At 44.0% G+C, this 24895-nt stretch overlaps 1 protein-coding gene across 4 annotated transcripts in view; it reads right to left on the reverse strand.

The window, feature by feature from the left end:
• The window catches only part of ETV6 (ETS variant transcription factor 6), a 236070-nt gene that overhangs the window by 143374 nt on the left and 67801 nt on the right, over nt 1-24895 (reverse strand). The gene's annotated exons all lie outside the window — the stretch shown is intronic.

A 24895-nucleotide genomic window follows, 5' to 3' on the forward strand; every position in this document is an offset into this window, starting at 1 on the left:
GTCCCATAATTAATGTCACCCTGCATTAAAACAACGTTTCCTCTTCTCTGGCAACATCCCCAGCTTCTAATACAAATATGATTCTGTACTCAGACCCAATGAGAGGTGAGCTCAAAGTGACGGCTTGTAAGTTCTACATTTAGTTCATAAATCTACAAGCAAGATTCTTCTCTGATCCACCTACCTCATTATAAACCAAAAATACCCAGTTTAATTTCTTCCTTCATAGCAGGGAATTATCTGCAACAGTAATGGCATCTCTTGTCCCTTCATTCTCCAACTCAGAATGGATACTTTTCCTTCCTTCTGAAGTATTTCAGAGCTCCTTCAAGAACACTCTGCATTTAAGGCAAGTATTGCTTCACTGAAGATCCTGACTCAACTGACAAGGAAAGGGGGGAGGGGGACTTACTTCTGCAGATACACTGTTTAAATTCAAACAGACAGTGTTTGTTGGAGCAATTAAAACAACTGGAAGGGATGGGAAGGATTATTACCAGGCTTTAAGTTAAAACACAGCGAATAATGGCAAGGAACCAACTATTATGTTTAGCGAGAAGAGCAGTGCAATTTGCATCTTAGATCAATTACTTTGACTTAAAGTCTATACATAAATAAACGGAACTTCCATTCTTTTTGTGGTTCAGCTGGGCAAAGTAAAGTGGGACATACAAGGCCCAAAAATTAATTGGGGGAGAAAGACCAGTAAGATGCCATTAGGAATACAAAAAGCAAGAGCAAAAGAAAAATCACAGATGAAAATAAAGCAAAGGAGGTGTTTATGTTTTGGAAAGATGGTTCTCTAACATTTTATATTTCATCAAATGTGCAAAGGGAAGCAGGGGAGTCCCCCTGGCTCTACAACCAAATTAAAGCTTCTCTTCTGCTCAGAGCCTGGAAAGTTTGGTGGTTGTGGTAGGAAGTTTCGATTTTAAATGAATATGTACATATTTCTGTAATTTCCGAATGGAATCGCTAGACCTTCCCTGAGGCATCCTCTGCCAGCAACTAGGGCATTTGGAATATTTCCATTTAAACATACATCCTAAACTCTCCTCATGAATTTTTTAATTAAAGGCAGATGCACATATCCTAGATTTCATTACTATATCAATCAAGATGGCCAGTGAAAGGTCCAGGGCAAAAGCTTCAACTTCATTTTTCTGGAATTTTATCAATCACACATATTTTGAGTACCTCTAGCTTAAGGAGGAGTTATACTTTTTGGTGTTTGGCTTGGGGTTTTTGGGGTGAAAAAGGCAAAGACATCAACACACCTATGGGAAACATACAAAATCTGTTTAAGGGTTTTTCAAGTGAGATGGGCTTTTTAAGCATTCTAAACACAGTCTGTTTTTCTAGTTTAACAAATTCTCTACACACTTCAACTCTCGAAAAGAGAGGGGGAAAAAAAAAAACCCAGTCCCAATATATGTCTAGATATCTTATCTGCCGTTAACTTTATTCCCAGAAATAGCTTTGTTTTGTTAGGGTTTTTGCAGAAGTGAAACTGTTGATGAAGAAAACATAGCGCAGCCAAAGAGTTTTCAAATGGCATGGCACAAGTGCGAGAAAAAAAAGAGATGGCATTTCATAATGTGATGACTGTCTCTTAAAGCAAGGAGAGACTCATCAAATCCTGCAATTGGTCCCTGGGATAGGCCTCGTCATCCCAGCTCCCTCGCCCCTTACCAAGTCCATCGAGGACAAAAATGGAAGAAACCCAGCTCCCCATATGGATTTTACTTTGTTTCCTGGAAAATCTACCTCTAGCCTACTGGTAAGAGTCAAGCTAGGTATCACCTTTAAAACGTATGTATTCTGACTTGCTAAATTATCACCACTGTCCCTTCATTTCACTGTCCTTTCTCAGGAGGATCCCCCTCTCCATTTCACCCCCATGTCCAAACAATTCTAGATGGAGACAGATTCTAGATTCTTGTTCTGGAAGACAGTTTCTACTCAGCAACATTCCATGCAACACCATAAGCTTGGGATGGGAAGCTCTTTTTTAAAGGTTCCATGAAGAGATTTGTCAGTAGTAGCAGAAGAGAGGGGGTGCCTTGTCTAAGAGTGGGAAAAGCGAAATGCACTTCTAGGACCTTGAGCAATATGCTAGCAGCCATTACACACCTATCCTGACCCCGGTTCAGCAGCCAGGAGAGCATTCGTGGGACCGCAGAAAGGACACCATGCAGGACATGGGCTCCTTTCCTAAACGGAACAAAACACATGCCCGGGAATCCCACACCGCAGGCTTATCTCCCTTTGTCTCTCTTTTTGTTAATTTCTAGGGAGACTCACACAGTTCACATTGTTTCATCTATTCCTATAACCAGACACTTAACAGACTATCAGCAATTAGAAACAGGAAACAAACACTATATCAGATGGAAACATCTAGACAGAGAGGCTCAAGGAGGGCAACATCTAATTTCTCAAATGAAGGAAACCTCTTTATCCTCACAACTGCTTCTGGGGTCCAACCCTCAGCAAAGGGAAGCGGGAACACCCGCTTACAGCTCATTCACCTCAAAAGCAAATTGTCAGTCGGATGAAAACCAGAGGTGTTTTATTTTAACAGTACAGAGGGGATAATGACTTTCCCAAGAGGATTATAACCACTGCTCTAATTAAATTAAAACGCTACAGACAGAGATATTAATGCATTCAAGTGTTGTTGGGGGATAAACTGCCGGCGGAGGTCAATGGTGTGACTGAAAAGGCCGTGATGTGGTTACATTATTGTTTAGATGCTAAAAAAAATAAAATAAAATAATAAAATAAAATGTGCTTCTCTTAAATTTGCAGACACAACCTATCAAACCAACCTACAGAACAAAAGCAAAGCATCGCCATTTCTGAGACCAATTGTAATATCTAAGGTGGGGGGGGGCGGGGAGCAGCAGAAAGCTCTGAAAAGAGAAAATAAGGCTAAAAATAGTTTTAGGCAAGGGATGAAATGTAAATTTCACTAACCATTATAGAAAGCTTTTCTTTTCTTTTCTTTTCTTTCTTTTTTTTTTTTTTTTTTTTTTTTTTTTACTTTAAATGGAAGACGGAGTAGAATTGCTGCAAGCATTGAATTACCTGAACCAAAATAGGTTTATTCCCTGTCCTCTTTCCTCCCCCAAACCATGAAGGGCCAGTGAAGGGTACCCATTGGATTCTGCTTATTTTTAAATCAAGTGCTTAGGAGCCTGTGACTACCACATAAAATGAGCTTAAGGATTTTATGCTCCGTAGAAAAATGGTATTTTCTCCCCTCCTCCCCACCCCATGGTTACATATCACAGAATAGAAGAGTCAAAAAATGAATATTCTTTTTCATTCATTCCTTTTCAAAATTATTCAATACAGAGCCTCTATAAATCACTGGGATCCCCCTGGTGCATTTACACATTTGTTTTTACACCATTAGTTCTTTAAAGATGCTGAAGGGTTGAGACACTTAGAGCCTGTCGCTAATTAAATATTAACTTCCTGGAAATAAAGATAAAGTGTTTCTGGAACTGAGAGACACAGAAGCAAAGTCTGGTTGTACTTAAAAAAGATGGTTTACAGGTCATTTTAAAGATTCCTCTAAAGCGCAAGTGTCCTGGATTTAGGCACTGTTTTTCCCAAAATAGCCCCCAGCCCCACTCGGAATGCCAGATGACCCCAAGGATGGTTTCTGAGGCCCATGTACAGTCCTGAGGAGGAAGAGTGCCACGAAAACAGACAGGGAGACCATCTCTCAGGGAAATTAGGGTAAAAACTCTACAGGTGCCTTTGCGTCCTGCTACACTGAGTGGTGCCCCTTTGCTGCACTGAAACTGACACCTCCGCCAAGATGGCAAACAGCAGGGCCCGAGGTGCAGTGGGCAAGCTAGTAACACCCAAGCTTTGGAGAGAAAGAGCTCTTTTTCACCCTGCAGGCTTTCAGGAGAGCTGCCGGGGAAAGCTGATGCTTGCCACCACAGTTTGTCTTCTATAGACGGAAGAGAAGACATGTCTCCCGTAGGAAGTGACTTACTGAGCTTCGATAAACTGAAGTTGGAATGCACAATTATTTAAGTCCACTCTTCTGGCTGCAAAATGATGCAAGGGGGTGGCTAGAGCTTTTATTAAATAAGTTTTCATTAACCAGCAAAATCCCTATGTCACCCCAAAACTGAGCAAGACAGAAACTGGAGCGGCACAGTTTTCGATTCGGTGGATGCAAACAGACGTGCACAAGAACCTGAACTAACACACTCTCGAGCGCCAATTTCTTGCACTGAAAAACTGCTGAATATTTTGTTCACCCCCAAAGGTAGCGAGATCAGCTTGGAGAACTTGGGGAAAGATGCAAACGCCTATCTGCTTTGCTATATACACACTGTACCCACAGCACAGGCCATGGCGGCTTTGGCCTTTCTCCAGAAGGAAGCAGTATGCCTTAGGGTCTAGGATCTACTTGGGGATCCACTTCAGAACTCTGACGGGGAGTCTCTTGGAGGCTCCGAGAGACATCTATCCCAGTGGCCCGAGCAGGCCCTCCTCCTAGTGCCTAGCTCCTTTCCTGAGAGAAACATCCCTCTGGGTGCTGGGTCACTGGATTTTTCAGCCGGATGGGTCTTTGGCTTTTAACATGCTTGCAGTCATTTCATGGGGGAAAACAGTGGGGATACCCTTGCAAATGAGGATACGTGCAGCTGCACTCCTAGTCCCTGTGGCTCTGTTCTTATTGCCCAGATACCCATTCAGCCCTTGGAACGGGCTGTGGGAGGGTGTCTCCAACAAACCACATACACACCAATGGAGAGATCTTCCTAGGAGCCCGGCTTCATGGGTCTACGAAAGGCTCTTGCCTTGGACATCTGAGCAGATGGGTTCAGGACCTGAAATATGCATATTCCTGTATATTTACAATGGAAATAGCCCCCTTCCTCACCTTCCAGGCCTAAAATCAGAAGACAGCGTATCGTGTCTGTCATTCAGACTCAATTAGTTACAGCATCTCTCTCTTTTTTTTTAAGGTTTTATTTATTTATTTGACAGACAGAGATCACAAGTAGGGAGAGAGGCAGGCAGAGAGAGGGGGGAAGCCGGCTCCCCGCTGAGCAAAGAGCCCGATACAGAGCTTGATCCCAGGACCCTGAGATCATGACCTGAGCCGAAGGCAGAGGCTTAACCCACTGAGCCACCCAGGCACCCCTAGTCACAGCATCTTAAGTCTTCCCTTTGCCCAGAACTCTGTTCTCCGTGTACAGCAAAGTGAATAAAAAGAGGCATGAGCAATGGGCCCCACAGTCAAACATTGCCATAGAAGATCACGAGGGTGTTTTATTCCTCCGTGGTTGTTATGAATACTTCGGCATTCATCAGGCATCCGCTAGCAGCCAACACCTGTACTAGGCGTCATAAATTCTGCCACCTCAAGTCCTCAAATTTCCAAAACAGTCCCAATATTTAAAAGCCTGTACCACTTTACCCATACATATACATGGGCCCTCATAATAAATACTTACACCCTTCAGAACATATGTGCCAATCTTGGTTGGAATATACAGTCACTGGAACCATCAGGAAGGGGAGCTAACACTCAGGGAACACTTGGAATGTGCTTGCCATGAAGCCTCTATTTTAGACTCATAATAACCCTGCCAGGAAGGCACAATCGTCTCCATTCCACACAAGGAACCTGGCCTGGAGATCGCAGCGGTTCAGTGATCCTGTTGAAGTCTCCAGCTCATGAGAGAGTACGACTGGTATAAAGAGGAGAAATAAGATACGACATTTAAGTAGCACCAGCTCATCCGTGGTAGCTCTACAACTTACAGGGAATCCCCAGAGAGAAGGTTGTAAGACCTTCTGGAACCCCCAGAGAGAATCCCAAGGTCGTAAGGGTCATTGCAGACAGAATCCCAAGGTCATGAGAGTCATTGCAGACAGAAGTCCAAAGTCATAAGAGTCATTGCAGAGAGAAGTCCAAGGTCATAAGAGTCATTGCAGCTCTGGAAGATTCCATTGCTTTGTGCCCTTACTCCTCACAGAATCGTGTGGGGCTCCTGAGGGTCATGCCACAGAGCCACCTAAGCCAGGGTGCTGGCTTTCTGAAGCCTGTTACTTATCCTAGTGGGAGCACAGATGGAGAGAGTAAATGCATTTAGCTGAGGAAGGGACGAAATATGACATAAGTGAGAAGTTCTCAGGCCTCTGAGCAGAGGGAGCCATTAGGATTCGTCTGGGTATTACCTGTGGGACACAATCTACAGGGCCACCAGGGCTTTTGCAGATTACTTGTGCATATGATGGCTTAGAAATCTCACCTGAAGTCATTTTTGAGTAAAAGGATGTTACTTTTATCTCCAAGATTTTCTTTAGCAACAACAAAACACATTTCCCTACTCAACTGCTTTCCATTTATCTAGTGAGCAGCAAATCTAAAGGAACAGGTGGGACACACAGGAGTGGTGAGGAGGAAAGGCCCTGTCAACATTTACTCATCCTAGGGTGAGAATACCAAGAAGGAGCTCAATCTATCTCCAGACACTGGAGCGGCCACAGTCCCATGATGCTTCTCCAACAGTCTGAAGAGACAGACTCCATTCTCTCACATGAGGAAAGCATAAAGGCGCTAAGGAGCTATGTGGCCTGTGGGGAAGAAAGGATTTAAAGGGTCCTTCTAGAGGCCTTCAACTATGGGAAGGACTAGCGCGAAGCAGAGATAGGGCTTCCCCGCAGCATCTCCGAGGAAAGGGCCAGCCACATACACACCTGTGTGCTAGACATATGTACAGAGGGTATTGTTCCCCCTCAAGCCAGGTAAAGCCAAGGCTTGAAGGTGACTGCACAAAGGGTTCCTACACTGGGAAGGAACTCAAGGAGAACTGGAAAGATGCCTTAGGACTCCAAGATGCTGTCCTCTATGATCTTATATGCTCTGGTGAATCAGAGCTTATTAATTACAGTGTGGGCAGAACAGACCTAGACAAAGCCTGACCACCACAGTCCCCTCCTCTCTCCATCAGAACTCCCCAAGTTCCCTCACAGGATTCAAGTGTTCTGCCAAATATTATTAGAAATAGCACTAGTGTCTAGAACAAGGAGCCACCCCTCTAAGACAAGCACCAAAGCAAAAACAAAAAAAAAAAAAAAAACAAAACAAACCTCACATAGATTTCTTTATTGTTCCAATTTAAAACATTTTAATTAAGATCCTTTCCAACCCTGAGATGGTATGAATTTCTTTCCCTTTTTCTCCCCTGAATTTCTTAAGTATTTCTGACATGAATCATAAGCAGTAGCTCAAGCTGTGATTCCTATGCATGCCAGGTTATGGTTTCCAGGGAGGTCTATGCTTAAAGGATGCTCGGCTCACTTGGCTGGAACCCAGTGCTGATGCAGGTGAGGTGGCAGGCTTTTGACCTGGATGGGAAAATTAAACACGTGCACTCCATGGCCCGCCCCCCGACTGCCCCCCGCCAAGTCCTTGCCGTGATGAAGATGATGGCTTTCGCTCTGAGCGGAGATTAGGTGAGCTCACCAATGTACATCTTCGCTCCTGGAAACCCCACAAAGGGGCATGTCCTACTGACACTGGGTTGATCCAGTGTAAGAAAAGTGGTGCGACTTCATTTCTACACAACCAGCAGGTGTGATCTCTGCAAAAAATCAAGTCTTGCTGTTGGATTTACTGGGAAATGCCCAGCTTCGGATTCACCTTTTGAAAAGAGGATCACTAAATCCTTTCTTCCTAACTAATTCTAACAGCGAAAGAAACAGGTACTTAAATTCACAGCAGCTTATATCCTGGGCACAACGAAGTGGCCAAGTTCGGCTCTTGATTAGCTGCTTTCTCCTCCATTAATGCCATTTCCCCTTAATGATTTGGCTATTACGATTAGCCAAGATGCGATGTCCCTGCCTGGGGCTAACGGATAATGAACTGAGAGATCTACTATTTAGTTGTATCAAGGGCGCCATTAGGTAGGGCTTCGCAATTCCTCCCCCCAAAGGAGAGATACCTTCCAGCCATGTTCCACCTGCCATGTGACACTCTCCCAGAGCCCTCATGGTGCCCCTGGGATGGGAGCCCAGTCCCCTGCAGTCATGGGACCTGAAGACCTGGGCCAAGAAAGATGGCGGGTCAGACTTGTGCAGAGCCAGAGGCAGAATACACGGTTAGTGCACAGGTTGTTGCTTCAAACCTGTGTGTTAACCGTTTGTCCCTCCTCCTCTCCCACCTGCTGCCTCGTGCCTCATAAAACCTTCCCTGCTCCCCTAGGCAGCTTTCTTCTCTGTGTCGGAGAACCACTCTGGGCTTTGCTCATCTCCACTTCTTTCTTGAACGGATGAATCTTGGAAGTCTCGTAAAAGGAAGAGAGAGAAGGGGAGAGAGAGAGAGAGAAGTTATGGCCTGAACCCACAACCCCAGCTGTCTGGCTGGGGGTAGCTGAAGGGTGGGGGTGGGGGGCAACTCAGACCTTCTTAAAAATGAAAAAGCCTTTTTTTACCCTCAGAAACATTAGGCTTTAAAGACTGGATACAACATGCTTAGTGAAATAAGTCAAGCAGAGAAAGACAACTATCATATGATCTCCCTGATATGAGGAAGTGGTGATGCAACATGGGGGCTTAAGTGGGTAGGAGAAGAATCAATGAAACAAGATGGGATTGGGAGGGAGACAAACCATAAGTGACTCTTAATCTCACAAAACAAACTGAGGGTTGCTGGGGGGAGGGGGGTTGGGAGAAGGGGGGTGGGGTTATGGACAATGGGGAGGGTATGTGCTTTGGTGAGTGCTGTGAAGTGTGTAAACCTGGCGATTCACAGACCTGTACCCCTGGGGATAAAAATATATGTTTATAAAAAATAAAAAATTTAAAAATCAAAAAAAAATAAAAAATAAAGACTGGATACAAGAGCAAGATTTACATTCTCATTGAGATGACAGTAATCTAGAGAAACATTGAATAAATGAAGTCCAACAACTTCCTTGCTGGATCTGGTCCCTTTCCAGCGAACCAGGAGGTACCCGCACCCCACCAGGGCTCAGTCTGTAAGGCAGAAGACTGGGGTCCCAGCCCCTACCATGGTCAGACTGAACAAATTCCCTTGCTCTCCACAGATCAGATAATTCCTGGGCTGCCTCAGGCAGAGAAATAAATATAAACAGAAAAGGCCCTGTAAACTATACCTAGAGTAACAAGTGCAAATTAGATCTGGAAAAGATTTATATCTCTGGAAAATGTTTACCTCCAAAATAATCTCAACAGAACGACGTAAGAGCACCATACTTAAAAAGCAGTGTAAAAGAAAGAAGTCAACCTCTCCTCAGCGTTGCTGAGAGACTGCCATACCCATACCCAACCTTTACTGTCACAGAACATTATTTTAAGGATAAATGAGATGAAGCTTGTAAAATATTATGAGTTTCTTCAAACAAAGGCTCTCTATAAATGCAAGGCTTTATTATGACAGGGAATTTGAGAAGTCCCAAATAAAGCACTACTTTTTGTGTATGCTTTAAGAATTAAACCTGCCTTTATATGGTAACACAAGAACGTAATTAAAACCAAGACAAGATTGACATGACCTCACTCTAGGACTGACTGAGGAATTAGGGCTGAATTGATCTCCCATCCCCCTCCTGCCTCTACACCTTTATAAAGTAACATATAAACAATCCTGAATACTGAGTACGGTGTGTCACACACCTGTGTTTCCTCTTTCAGAAACACTTTTCCAGAAGTAATAACCCTCATGGCAAGTATCTTCTACCTCTGCTACCCATGCTTATCAAAAACCTTAAAAATTCCCTGATTCTTAGACATGAGATTTCTGATAGGAACTCAGAAAAGGCATCTTCTCCTTTGCTGTGGTCATGGTTAAAAAGACCAAGGAGTTTTGTTTCTGACAATGGATTTCTGTGTGTCAGAGATGACAGCACTGATTATCAGAATATTAAACAGCTTGAAATAAGCAAAGTCCTATGCTACACTCTTGTAGCCCTGTTGTTCAGACTAACAATTTATTTTAATAAAATCCATGCCTTCATTAAAACTATTAGGGCTCCACAGTATATGAAAAATATGTCTGAATTTCCATATACTTCAGGGACTCATGATCAGTTAACAATTGAGGAAACACACATTCTATATCAGGCATTCTAAACCTTGGCTGCACAGGAGAATTATCTGGAGAAGCTTTAAGAAGGGAAAAAAAAATTCTGGGGCACCTGAGTGGCTCAGTTAGTTAAGCATCTGCCTTCAGCTCAGGTCATGGTCCCAGAGTCCTGGGATTGGTCCCGCAACAGGCTCTCTGCTCGGCATGGAGCCTGTTTCTCCCTCTGCCTCTGTCCCTCTCACCTGCTCATTCTAGCTCATTCTCTCTCACAAATAAATAAATAAAATCTTTTAAAAAAGAGAAATCTTATTAACCAATCTGCTAATTGTCCTTCCCTCCTGAGTAAGTTTCTACTGTTCTGCCTTTAACTATAAAATGGAGATTATCAGTACAATTCAGGAAGTTCCTGACTGATGACTACCTAACCTACATGGGAACCAGGGCCCCAGACAGGTATGCCCACACTGGTTCCTCTTCTCTCCCAAATGCCTCTGGAGTTTCCCCCTAAACCCACCATCAGGAAGGCTGTGGCTTCATTTTCTGGAGCTCCACAAGGAGCCTGTGTTCTCAGCACCAACGACACTTAAAGTATGCAGGAGGAGCAAGACAAGGTTAATGAAGGAAAAGCAAGAAGGAATGAAAACCCATTCCACTTCTGGCCTGCAGAGTAAAGTCTGTCTTTACGTGCCCAGACCCCAGACCCACTTCTTGCTCAAGAATGAATGTGCATCAAATAGCTTGGAGAATGGGGAGCCTCTTTTCCCCAGGTGAGGGGCACGGTCCCCGTGATGGCAGTCAGGGCTACATTTGTGCCACTCTAAAGGGGTGAGTGGACCCCATCTTCCCCTCAAAGTAACCTTGCTACTAGTGGTTAGGTCTTTATTTTTGTACACAAACTATCACCGATTATAATTTGAAGAAATCGCTTGAGCAGCTGACTTCTTAATAAAATCTTAGAACCCTAAATTAGTAGAAATCTTGAGCCTGCTAAAGCTCTTTACCAAGATACTCTTCAATTACCAAAAGCCCTTCAATTACAGGCTGTTATATCCTCCTAACACCCCTAAGAGTCACATCACCGCAGCTAGTACAAACCCTAGTTGACAGATGTAGGGATTGAGGTAGAAGGGTTAACAAGATCCTCGAACGAATCACATAACTGCTCTGGAAGAAGTTAGCAGTCCTAAACTCAAAGATGTCATCTTTCTACAGAGTTACCTTCTGCCTAGAATACCTTTTAAACTCTTGGTCATCATGATAAAATCTGGGTGCAAAGTGGCCTGCAAGGGAAAGGGAGGCTTACTCAAGAACCTCGCTGAGTTATTTATTCATTCCTTGATTTAAGAACAAAACCAAATACAACACTCCTCTAAAACAGAATTTTCAAGTTTCCAAGCAATCTTGATGTTATTATTGTTTTATCTCCTCTTCTCTTAAGCAAAATACAATTCTGCAACAGTGAGAGAATCATGACAAGAATGTGACGTTAGCATCTGAAATCCAGTCAGGTGTTGAAACTACTATAGCGGATGGTAATTCCCTTTGCATCTTTAGAAAGCAACTTGCAACCCAAGCTGTGAGAAAGCACATTGCAATACCACCGCCCATCAAGCCTCAACAGGGGCGTCAACAACAGCTCCAACACAGAGCTGCCAACAGCCCAAATCTGGAAATAGGAAGATCTGGAAAGTTTAACCAAAAAGTTGAAAGAGGGAACTCTGAAAACCACTTGGTGCTGGGAGGGTTTAAACATGAGCTAGCAAAAGGCTACTATTTCCTTTACTTCTATGAAATTCCCCTTTAGTGGGATTTCTGTTCCTTGCCACAAGCAGATCAAATCTATGCTGATCATCACCAAGGTTTCTGCACCACGGGTGCATGCAGTTCTTACCTGGAAGAAAAGGAGCAGGGGCTGAAACAGACGCGAATGACAAAGCACTAATGGGGTTCTTTGTTGGCACGAGGACCAATGCTTTCTGAATGCAGCGAAAATGCATTTGAAAATCATTCTGATTAACACAAGCAAAGCTATCCTCTCAATTAACTTACTAAGACCCTTTCCAACTGTCAGTTGTCATAAACCCATCCCTATAAAAAAGCATAGCAACACAATGGAGAAAATACATCTATAACTTTGGAAGAATAGCAACTTTCCCTAAAGAAGTCCTGATAATACTTCCAATGGATCCCATTAGGACATTATCTAGACCAAGGCTGCCCTTGGGAATAAAGTGCAAGCTACACATGTAATTTTATCAATTTGTACTAGTCACGCAGAAATAAAGTGCAAGCTACACGTGTAATTTTAACAATTTGTACTAGTCACGTTAAAAAAAGGGACAGGTAAAATTAATTTAAGTAACATGTTACATTTAATCCAATGTATCCAAAATAGTCTTTTGAAATACAAATCAATACATTTATTGAGATACATTCTTTTTTCCCATAGTAGGTCTTTGGAATCTAGTGTCTAGTTAACAGCTCAAATCAGAAAACAAATTTTCACTGGAAATACTCGATCTGTATTCAGAGTTCACAAAATTTACAGTTGAAAAGGTAAATTCACATACCCAAGCTGTTCCAAACACACTTTAAAAGATTTTTTAAGAAAAATCAAGTACATTTTTAAATTCAAATTAATTAAAATGAAATAAGAATTCAGCTTCTCTGTTGCACTAGCCATTTCCATATATAGCTACTGCGTATTGTGGGTTAGATACTGGGACAGTGAGCACCCCACAGGAATGAGCAGAGGTCACAAGGTGTGATGCTCTCCTATGTCCTTTCAGAAATGTACTAGGATAGTAAGCACTCCACAGGAATGAATGGAGGTCACAAGGTGTGATGTTATGCCACATCCTTTCTGAAACATCATGAATCTCAGTAGACAATGACTACAGATGGCCTATGTTCCTCTTCTTGCATTTCTCCAATTGCAATGGTCAGTCATTAGAGTCCTCTAAACTGGAAGCCATTTACAGAGAAGGACAAAGGGGACAGAGGTACCTCTTGCGCCAGTACTCAATGATGATGAGCCCACTCAGCAGAAAGAACACAGAGGAGTTGGGACTCCATCAAGAGAAGTCTTTTACTTTCTTCTTCTTATCAATATCAATCTCCCTCTCTCGGTCTCTCTTGCTCATTCTCTCTAACTACCTAACAAACTTCACTGGGAGCTGAAAAACAAGTTCATTCACAACGCCACTTTGCAGCTTCAGCTCTCCTCCCCAGTACTAATGATCACCGTGCACTGCACCATTCCCTCATTTGGACGTCCTTGAACTTGGCCACAATCTTTCTAGGCAATGCCTAGAAATATAACCCCCCTGCAATTTGGGTACTCTGTTTAATACTAATTACTTCTCCCATCTACAGTTCTGAACCGTAAAATAGAGGTTTTAACTTCTCAGAAGACACTTTGCACTCATCAGAGAACGATGCATCTAGTCAAGAGAAAACAGAACTAAAGTGGAAGTAAAGCCCTATACAGAGTAAATGATACGATTCTAAGTTCCTGGAGAACAAGCTGGGGTCGAACCCGCACTCACCTGCCTGGCTGACTTCCTGCAGCAGGGAAAGCAGCAACTGAAAAGAAACACAGGTGCCCTGGCCTGGGACGGATACTCCGCCAGAAGGACATCCTTGCATTCCTCCCGCACACACCCCATCGCTTACTTAAGTCTAACCTTAAAGTTCTAACGCGACTTACATTTACCCTTCTACTGATTCCAGCCATCTGTACGTGTCTTCCCTTCCTCACAAGACTGAAGAACAACACAGGCATCAGCCCAAACAAACACTCGATATTCCCTGCACGCTGATTCTTCCCACCAGAACGACCAAAACTGCGAAAAAGAAGGGAAGGCAGATGTGCCTCTCAGTGTCCTCAGCTACAAAATGGAGACAATTGTGCTGACTGACTGATGAGGTTTTGAGTAGATCAACTGAGTTAAAATACACGAAAAAGGCCACGCAGACCATGTCACGTTCTCCTCGTGGAGCGGTTTCCACTACTTTCAGACCTAGGTTCAAAGACTAATGTTGCCTCCCTGGTCAACGAGAGCCAACAAAAAACTCACATGTCTTGTAGCATTTCATGTGTGCACAACAGATCACTAGGAAGAGAACAGACAGTGTTTTCCTTGTTGAGACCAGAAAAAGAAATCAGCCTCATTTTCAGAGGCTGGCCTTGGGTGTGTTACACCTGAACTGTGGGACACATGGGGTAAGGTGAAAAGCTGCGTGTGACCTGGAGTGTCTTCACACTTAAATAAAAACACAGCTGTCGATCACCTTCCAGCTCAATAAAGATGCTAAGACAACTTTTTATAGTTGAGTGTAGGTTTTCAGCTCCATCATCGCAACTCAGAGCTTAAACCAGTTCCCTCCCCTCCATGGGCTCAACTGCCCATTCAGGGCTTCCTGTCCCACCTCTCCTCCTGTCTCAGGCCAAGCCCCCCAGCCTGTGCACGCTTGCCCTCCACAGCAGATCTGCCCTTGAGTCTGGATCTGGGTATGGACTTGACAGTTTCTTGTTTCCAGGATGATGGTTTGCGGGTACTTGGACTTCCATTTTCCTGTGTCTATATCCATATTGGTGGCCTACTTCACCTTCACCTGCTTCTTAGATTCCCAACAGCACACTAGAGCCCCAGACCCTCCCACTCACCCAGGAGGAAAGGTTGTCATTAGCAGACAACTCCACGGGAGGAGGGACTTGCCTGGTCTGTTCCCCTTGCACCTAGAACAGTACCTGTGGGCTGGCAATAGGCTCTCACTGTTGGATGGATGGATGGATGGATTAATAGATGAATTAAATGAGTCTCATTAGATAATCACTTGTTGGTACCAAAACAAACTCATCTTTTGTCTTGTGTTCTCCCCTAGGGCCACCTAGTGACTTACTGATAAACTTTTAAGTTTAACTATCTACCTAAGAATCTTGCTACAGGCTGTCAACACTCCCTCATCTCCTCTTACTTCTCCTCTCCAGGAGGCATGCTCGCAGCCCAATCATCCAGCTATCTGACTTGTTTTTAGGCCTTATTCCCGGTGGTTCCAAGGTCCTGGAACACCTTACCTATACCATGGTCCCATCACATCAACTCTGCTGCCTCATAAGACAGACCTTTTTAATGTGGTTATACTTACATCAGTGATACCATCCTTCCCCCAGAATACTTTAGAAATACCTCCTTTAGGACTTCCAGAACCAAGTTATAATGATATTTTGCTATCCTTTGTATCCCACCAAAAACAGTTTCATGTACTCATCAGACTTGAAGCAAAATAACTTTGGCTATTTCCAAAATTTAAATCCCACCTCAAGGACCAAGGTTGTTCATTACTCTATTATCTACAAGATGTTCCTCTCTCACAAAGACTTTAAAAAAGTGGCGGCGGGGCGCCTGGGTGGCTCAGTGGGTTAAAGCCTCTGCCTTCGGCTCAGGTCATGATCCCAGGGTCCTGGGATCGAGCCCCTCGTCGGGCTCTCTGCTCCGCAGAGAGCCTGCTTCCTCCCCTCTCTCTCTGCCTGCCTCTCTGCCTGCTTGTGATCTCTCTCTGTCAAATAAATAAATAAAATCTTTAAAAAAAAAAAAAAAAAGTGGCAGCAGACTCTGTTTGTGCTGTTGACTCTACGACCCCAAACCCAGAGCCTGACACCCTGTCAGAGGTGAAGGAATGAGTGAATGATCTGAAGACTTTCCTCAAAGTTTTTGATTCAGTGAATACCTGCCTCATACTGCTAGGTGTTGAGAACACAGAAATGAGTAAAAAAAAAAAAAAAAAAAAAAAAAAATTTAATATTCTTTTTAAAGATCTTAAAGTCTAGAGGAGGAAAAAAATAAAACTTAAGGACAAAGGAATAATATTTGTCAACTCTTACCTAGCAGGCACATTTACTATTTCACTTAAATTTCCCAGCAATCAAATTAAATGTGACATTTTAGCCCCCATTTTAAAGACTAAAAAACTGGGATTCAACAATGTCCCATAACTTGCATAATGTTAAAAATTCTGATTTCACTAAGAGGTAAGTTCTTTGTACAACATTATGCAAGTTACTTAAACTCCACAAGCCTCAGTTGCTTCACCTACAAAATGGGGTAAATAACACTGGCTCTAACTCAAAAGGCTGGGAGGACTGAAGGACACAAGACACCAGAACCTAGCACAGGACCCAGCACATGAAAAGCAAAATAAATATCAATGACAAACGTACACGTGCCAAAATTGTGGTAGATCTTAGAGACATACAGACATAAGGACATGGTCATTTCTGAGATGGCTTGGCGGCTCCATCTGTGGTAGGCTCACAATATCACATGATTACACTTAATTATCACATAATTACATCAAGGACTGTATGATAAAAGAGAAAATGCTCCTGGAAAACGATTATCTATTAAAGGAATTAAGTCACTTTCATGTGCCTTTGCAAATCATCTGTTTTTAAGCAAGGAAAAAAAAAATGGGGAAAAAAATGACAGGAAAATGGAAATCAAAAGAGTCAGTTGCTATAAAGATGCTGCAACAGAAGTGTCCACCGCCAGGTCTGCATGTCCTAGAGTGATCGGGTCATCCATCGACCTGGATTCGGGAGACAGTCCTAGAGAGAGATATCGGGTAATTTCTGTAACAAGATTTTCTATGCTCTACTCAAAGGGAATACATGCATTTGATTCTTTTTTTTTTTAATGATTTTATTTAGTTTATCTGACAGAGAGACAGACAGCAAGAGAGAGGGAATATAAGCAGGGGGAGTGGGAAAGGGAGAAACAGGCGTCCTGCTGAGCAGAGAGCCCAATGCGGTGCTTGATCCCAGGACCCTGGGATCATGACCTGAGCTGAAGGCAGACGCTTAACGACCAAGCCACCCAGGCGCTCCTTGATGATTTTTTTTAAAAAAGATTTCATTTATTTATTTGAGAGAGAGAGCACACACACACCACCAGGGCTAGGAGATAGAAGGAGAGGGAGAAGCAAGCTTCCCACTGAGCAAGGAGCCCAATTCGGGGCTTGATCCCGGGACCCCGGGACCATGACCTGAGCCGAAGGCAGACACTTAACCTACTGAACCACCCAGGGGCCCTGATGCATTTGATTCTTCTGATGAACATGTTAGCGACAACAGCTAAAACATTTTCGGCTGTCTGCCACAAGGACAGTCAGCTTTACCTACATTTACAGATCAACTTCTGAGTGTCATCGAGCATGCGAGTGGGGGTACACAGGGGGCCCAATAATGCACACATTCCATTTCTTATGCTGAGGTGACTGGCCCTTTGCAAATGACACCTTTTCCCCAGGCATTCAGGGGCAGCGTGGCCTAGTACGAGTTGTCAGGAGGAACAGCCCGGTATAATTATTTAGTTAGCACCCACTCACTGCGTACTTACTCTCCTTTACTTGGAACACCTTTCCTGCAATCTCTAAAATTAACAGAGGGCAAAGAATGAAAACAAGGTGACAAGACAGGGAGCATGGTCCACGGGAGAGGGTGAAGAGAAAGTAGAGGGCTAGGAGGTCATTAAAATATATTCGGTGCCTTCGATGTGCCAACACTAAGATATTATAAAACCTCCTGGTTTTATAGATGAAGAAATCCAGTCTCACCAAGCTTAAAGACTGAGCTTGCCAATGACATGCAACCAATGGTGCTAGAATTCGAACCAACGTTTGCTGGATTCGAAAGCTGTCATCCCTTTACGTCTCCTCCGCGCGATGAGGAGTGAAGGAAAGTGGCATGGCGGGCTCATGAAAGGCAGTAAAAAATACACTGGAAAGTGTTTGCAAGTTCCAGTGTTTCACGTGAAGACTGTACACGTGGAGTTGGACAATTTAAATAGAAGAGAGCACATCCTGAGAGCCGGGGTAAGGGGCTAAGGCCCGCTGGCAGGGTGTCCAAGAGCAAGGCTTGTTCTAGGTCCTTCAGGGGCAGCAAAAGGAAAGGCTGTCTGTGTATCAGGTGCACCCGGAGAACCATGGCAGCTGCCCGCCCACGCCATCCCTGGCTCAGACAAAGCGGCGCATACAAGCAACACCGCCTAAGATGGTAGGAAAAGCCGAGGTGGGAAATGACGGGTGGAAACACCCTCAGTATGTCAAAAGGTTCATACTTAAACGAAAATGTCCTCCCGGTGCGCAGAGCTGGTTCAAGGGGATGGAGTCCATTTTCTCGCTGCCCTCCCCTGCTTCCTACTTCCTGCTTCTTTCCTCATGGTGAGTTTGAGCAGACAGGGGCCCCAGCCATCAAGACCAGCATCCTCATTTTTCAGATGAAAAAATCTGAGACCAACAGAAGTATTTGAAATCACACTTCTTGTTTCAGAAATTAGGTAGTTATCAGTTCTTGTTTTCGCTTTTCACCACGTACTGTCGGAAGGAGCGAAAGGGTAGACCAACAAGAGAAAAAAAAACAAAGCCAAAAAAACCCCCCAAGAAACCAGAATTTTACTTCGTAGACACAAAGCTGTCCCTACTCATCTCGATTTTCCCTAGTTCCATGACTGTGTGCCTTGAATCCTCTTCCATCAAGAGGCCTGAAAGGTCCGCTCTGCGTCACTCACAGACTCTTGTCTGGGTCATTTCTCAGGCAGCTGACCAAGGCTGAAGTTAAGGGTGGTGGAAGGATTTCTTTTCATTCAGGGCTACCTGCACGGGTCGCCTTCTTGGATGACCAACTATCCTGGTTGAGGGGGCTGCTGGGATGTGGATTTGGCCACTAAAAAGAGGAAAGTCCCATGGAAACCAGGACAAATGGGTCCCCTGACTGCCTGCTGTAGGCCACATTCTCAACTGAGCTATTGGACTGGACAGAGAAAACACACTTAGCTGGAAGTTGTAGCTCATACGACACTCGCAAAATGGTTGCTAACATTTCCAGTTTTTAAGAAAAGAAGCAGGATGAAGATTAATGACTATAAAGGGCTTTGAGCCCTTGGGGAGGAAGGTATTCTCAAAGTAGGAAGTGTTAAGTCCATAAAAGAAACAATATGAGAATGCAGTGGGGCTTTTTCATACCTAACAAGTATGACTAAACCTCTGAACACTTCCTGTTCCGTCCCATGTTTTTCTGAAATTCGCTTTTCCTTATCGGCCAAGAGGGTAGGAAAAAAAAAAGTTGTTCTCTCTTCTCTTCTTCAGAATAACAGTGGGGAATTTCAAAAACCTCCAAAGGCTTCTAAAGTTCAGCAAGTGCTTGCTTTCATAGAGAAATATTCTGGAGAAGAAAACAGCACTCATTTTTCCCTGTAAGCATCCTAAATTCTTGTGACATGTAATCTGAGGTAAGCAGAAAACCATCTGATCAGAAAAGATCAGTTCTCACACTTAAGTAGCACCCATTCATTCAACCATCTAGTGATCTTTTCAATCAAAAATGTGGTGTTGTGCGGCGCCTGGGTGGCTCCGTTGGTTAAACATCTGCCTTCAGCTCAGGTCATGATCCCGGGTGTCCTGGGATGGAGTCCTGCACTGGGTTCCCTGCTCAGCAGGGAGTCTGCATCTCCCTCTCCCTCTCCCCTCACTCCTGCTCTCTCTCTCTCATATAAATAAATAAAATCTTAAAAAAACAATGTGTTGCTGTTAAACACTGTGCTAGTTGCCGAATGGGGAGAATATATTTTTATTTTATCTAGCACCCAGCATCCAAAAGATCAAAAACTGCCTTTTTGGACTTATTTCTGACTGTCCTCAGCACAGTGGAGGAGAGGCACCCTAACATAAAACTTCACACCCAAATATTTCTCCCCGGCAGCACTTCCCATTCCCTAAGAGTAGTGCCACGGATGGCTGTCTCACTCTTGCCTTTTCTGGGTCACCAAACACACTGGAGGTGCTCAGCCTACAGAGGGCAGAAAGGATGTGAGCCAAGGAGGGGGTTACCCCTGGGAGCATGTCGACAGGTTTCCCTGCCTGGACACATATTTGTAAAAGGCACATTCTCCCATCTTTTCTGATGTCTTAGAAGCATGATGTGCACAAGATAAAGTAACGTTCTAGGGAAGGGGAAACAGAAGCCCTCTGAGGGTCCAGGGGCCCAGGGGGAGGGCTTTCTCTCCTTCCACTTTCACTTTAATGGGCTCATGGTTGTACCATCCCAAGCAAAAGGGGGAAATCAAATGGAGCTCACTTCACTCACATTCCTCAGTGAAGACAGCAGCCACTACCACTGTCTACACCTGGAGGATGAGTCTAAAGGATTGAGAAAACGGGGTGACGGGAGAGCAGGGCTGGAGCAACTGTCCACTCAACCACATGACCAGTTCAGGCAACAAAAGCTGCCTCACTGAAGAGTCCACAGTCACTGAACGCAGCTTAGAGCCTGGGACTGCGATAGACCTTCGGTCTTTGGTGAGAACTTCCGGTCCCGCCTACGTGCAGGCCTCCTGGGAGTTCTCTGGGCCTTAGTGACTTGTGCCTTTGTGCACACTACAATTGGTTTCTTTGAGCTTGGCAACCCCGGACCAGGAGCCTTACTGGACTTCCTCTGTTTATACAAGACTTGTCAAGCAGGTTATGCTGCTTTTCTGCCACCTTTCTTTCCAGATACCTCTAAAATGCCAAGCTACCAGGAAGCCACTGAGGAATAGGGTTTTCTCACCATGATCCCAAAGATCTACAAAGGCATGCATAGACCACAGGCTTTGCTGAAGGCCTGCTGCTGTTCTCTTAAATGGTGGAATATGTTTTTAAGGATTGCAAGGGAACGGTTGTCAAAAGTGAGGTCAAAGTCAAATGCGCTGTGTTTCCATCATTACTGCTGGCCTCTTTCCAGAGAAAGTAAAATGCACCCCTTGAAGCTGGCAGCAAGTCCTGTGGTTGCATCAATAATAATTTTCACTTGCACAGAAAAATCCCCCAGTAGCACATAAATGTTCATGAACTCCCCTCTCTTATTTTGCAGCACTAGAAAAAGTGGTAAAGAGAAATTAAAGGCCTCCGTGAATCAGCAAAAAACCTAGGGCTAGAACCCAGGACAGCTAGTCTTCCTGCTTTAACCCACACATCTGGCACACACCACTGGGAAAATGGTTATTTTTTCACAACAAAGAGGATGACCTTCAAATTCAAGCATGTAAAGTAAAAAAGATCTTAAAAGACACTTTTTTTTTTTTTTTTTTTGGTGGAGAGGAGAATCAATAGAATAGTAGTCTAGGACACAGTTCTTTCCAGAAGTCAAGATGGTATCTAACCAAGGTCAAGAGTGTATCTACCGGGAAGGCCTGGGTGGCTCAGTTGGTTAAGCAGCTGCCTTCGGCTCAAGTCATGGTCCCAGAGTCCTGGGATCGAGTCCCACATCGGGCCCCTTGCTTGGCAGGGAGCCTGCTTCTCCCTCTGCCTCTGCTGCCATTCTGTCTGCCTGTGCTCCCTCTCTCTCCCCCTCTCTCTCTGACAAATAAATAAATAAAATCTTTAAAAAAAAAAAAAAAAAAAAAGAGTGTATCTACCAAGAGTTCAAAGACCACTATCTTCCCCATCATACAAGTCATTCATATTGAGAGGGCCTCAAGATCAAGGAGGAAATCCCAATTGCCAGCAGTCACCCCAGATAGGACTGGAAAAGGGCTCTTTTTGTTATATCTCCTTTTCCATTCATAGTACAAGAGGTGACCCAGGGAGTCACCCTCTCAGATCCCAGGACAGTCCATTTATTAGGCATGAACTCACAGCTACTGCTTCACAAACTGACCCCACCTGTTTCCAGAGAGCTGCCTAACAGCTGTATGGACCTTCAGAAAGATTCTTCAGTTAAAGGTACAACACCTTTCAACCCGTCTCTGATCCTAATGCTTCCACCCACAAGAGTGCACTCATGAGTACACCCAGAAGATCAAATAAAATCCTGAACACATGGGCAAAGTCCAACCAACAGCTGCCCCTTCTAGGCCATGAACTAGCACACCTGGTCGTCTGGCAGCTGTTCTTTCCTTTAGCAGATCTTACCTGCCTAAACAGGAAATGGTGATAAGCCTAAAACTAGTTCATGTTCACTACTATGGTTTCTCACACTTGAGCAGAACCCAGCTGAGAAACAGAACCTTAAAACAAAACAAAAATAAAAATAAGTAAGATACAAAATGAAAAGAAACAGAACTTTCAACTGTTAGAGATGGGTTCCAAGGAAGGTCACAGAGCCATCAAAAATAGCAGAGATAAAGTCTGTCAAAGTGTTTTGTAAACTATAAAGCCCAACATACAATATTACATATTATTATTTCAGTACTAAATAATGCTAAAAGTAGAATATGAAATTATAATGAAACGTCGATGACAACAGTCCAATAGCAAAGGGAACACAACGGCTTAAGACTTAAAGAAGTCAGGTATAGGTTGTTAGTTACCATGCAAAGAGGCTCAATTTTATAAATCTTTTAAGTGGTTTACACATTTAATAAACAATAAATAAGTTTATATAATTTCCTGTAATTGTATAAGTCTATGACCCAATCTGACCGTAATAAATCTTAACTCTGAAGGGAGTCTCCAAGGAGCCTCAAGTCCAGCCCTATCGCTTCTATAGCTGTAGAGTAGATAGTCTAATCTTTTAGGTGTAGAGTCCTCTCTTGTGAGGCAGACTAGCGCTTACTAGTGTATAATACACCCGTAACTTATTCCACCATGCTGAACAGATAACCAGACGGGAAGAGGAATGGGTAGGCCAATGGAAGCTTTTATATAAGCCCCCTTCACTGAAGCACGAATCACCAAGTCTTACCACTGGAGATAGGGCTTTCCACTGCCAGGGTCCACTCCTGGGCAGCCCCTGAGGGGTATTTGGTGCGTGCACCCTGTGAGCACCAGTGGGCTGGCAAGCCTTCGGCCTCTTCCCCACGCATGGGACGCAGCCTATGAGAGACATCTGCCATAATGCTTTCTTCACTCTTCATAAAGATGTAAAAGCCAGGTTCAGTCCCCACACTTTTAGTCAAGCCTCCGAACTGGAAAACCAGCTCCAAGTAGGCTTGAGGCTGTATTTTCTTAGCTTTTTCTTATTTCTCATTCTCTGAGAATGAGAAAGGACTTCTTAAATGACAGGGATGAGGGAGAGGAGGAACAAAGCACTGGAAAATGCCTGAAGGGAACACAGTCACAAGTTACAGGAAGTTCCCAGGTACACTGCCCCTGTGAGGGAGAGGGCCTTCAAAGATGGATTTCTCTGTGCGACCCGTGTCACAAAAGCTAGTTCTGTGAGATGTGCAGCTGGCTGGTGCATGAGGACAAACAGCCTCTGTAGTCCATGGGATGTGGGCATGACTGTGTTGTAGAAGGCTTCTTCCGTGCCTTTCTCTCTGTTGGTAGTCAGGTAAACTCCGCATTCAACAGCCTGTCATCCAGGATGTGGGGTGTGTGTTTGTGTGTGTGTGACAGACAACCCCCTCAGAGCTACAGGGCAGGGCCTCTGCGAACTGGCATCCTCCTCCCTCTGCCCACCCATAGTTTATTTAACCTCCGTGATACAGATTAGGTCTCTTCCCTGACCACAAGTGCAAATCTCGGCATGACATTGACTAGCTGTGTGATTCTGCATAAGTGACCTAGCCCCTAGATCCCAGTTTCCTTGCTTGTAAACTGGAGATAAAGATACCTGTCTTGAAAGGCTGTGCAGACTGAAGACATCATGTTTGTGTGTGTGTGTCTATGGCTCCTACCTCTGCATTATACAGGATTGGGCGCACAGGAGGTTTTGTTCTTCCTCTCCCCAACCTAATGACTCCTATACTTAATCCTGAAGTTATTTGTATTTTTAAATTATTTTGTGCTTATATATTATCTCTCCACCTAGACTATGAAGAATCATGTCGGGCGCCTGGGTGGCTCAGTGGGTTAAGCCGCTGCCTTCGGCTCAGGTCATGATCTCAGGGTCCTGGGATAGAGTTCCACGTCGGGCTCTCTACTCAGCAGAGGACCTGTTTCCCTTCCTCTCTCTCTGTCTGCCTCTCTGCCTACTTCTGATCTCTCTCTGTCAAATAAATAAATAAAATCTTTAAAAAAAAAAAAAAAGAATCATGTCATTTTAATTTTTCCTATCCACTGTATTAGTTGTGCACACAGTGAGCATCCAGTGTGCCAACTGTAGCCTAGGATATTTCCCCCACATCCAGTAATATCTGGTAGTGTTTCCTGAGGAAACTACTGTGACTTCTGGATACAGCCAATCTCCCTTTGGTCCCTTGAACTCCTCATTCCCCTTCACATTCCCTCTGCCAGGCATATCCCTCTGCCATCTGGAATGCCCTTAAGAACTTTCATAACTCAAGTTATCTATTCATCTGATCACTTCTTGAGTACATTTCTCTTGAGAACACTTCTTGAGTACATAAACATCTCCCGAGTACATACTAACTATGTGCCAGTAACAGGCACTGTGAATCCATACTTAGACACAGAAATGGTAAGACGTGATTCTTGCCCATCCTTGAGGCAACTGGAAGGAGTCGGATGGGAACATAACAAACACTGAAAATAATAGGGTGTACCAGAGGCTAAGATTGGAGGAAGTGATAATTCAGCCTAGCAATACTATTCTGAAATTTTAAAAATATATATTGCCTTGAGATAGACCTTCAATGCAGTGAACTTTGTTGAAATAGTAGGCAAAAGGGAAACCCCATCATCCTGGTCTGTAACAGAACAAGTCAACACTTGGTGAGGCAGATGTCCTTCCAAAGACAATCTCAGGATTGCCAAGTCCTTGTCAGTACCTTTCCTCCTGGTAAGCCACATACGATTTACAACAAAAGAATTTTCCTGCAACTCAAATTTGGAATTCGGACCAATCCATTCACACACATATTC

The sequence above is a fragment of the Mustela lutreola genome, chromosome 8, assembly GCF_030435805.1.
Source record: "Mustela lutreola isolate mMusLut2 chromosome 8, mMusLut2.pri, whole genome shotgun sequence".
NCBI lineage: Eukaryota > Metazoa > Chordata > Mammalia > Carnivora > Mustelidae > Mustela > Mustela lutreola.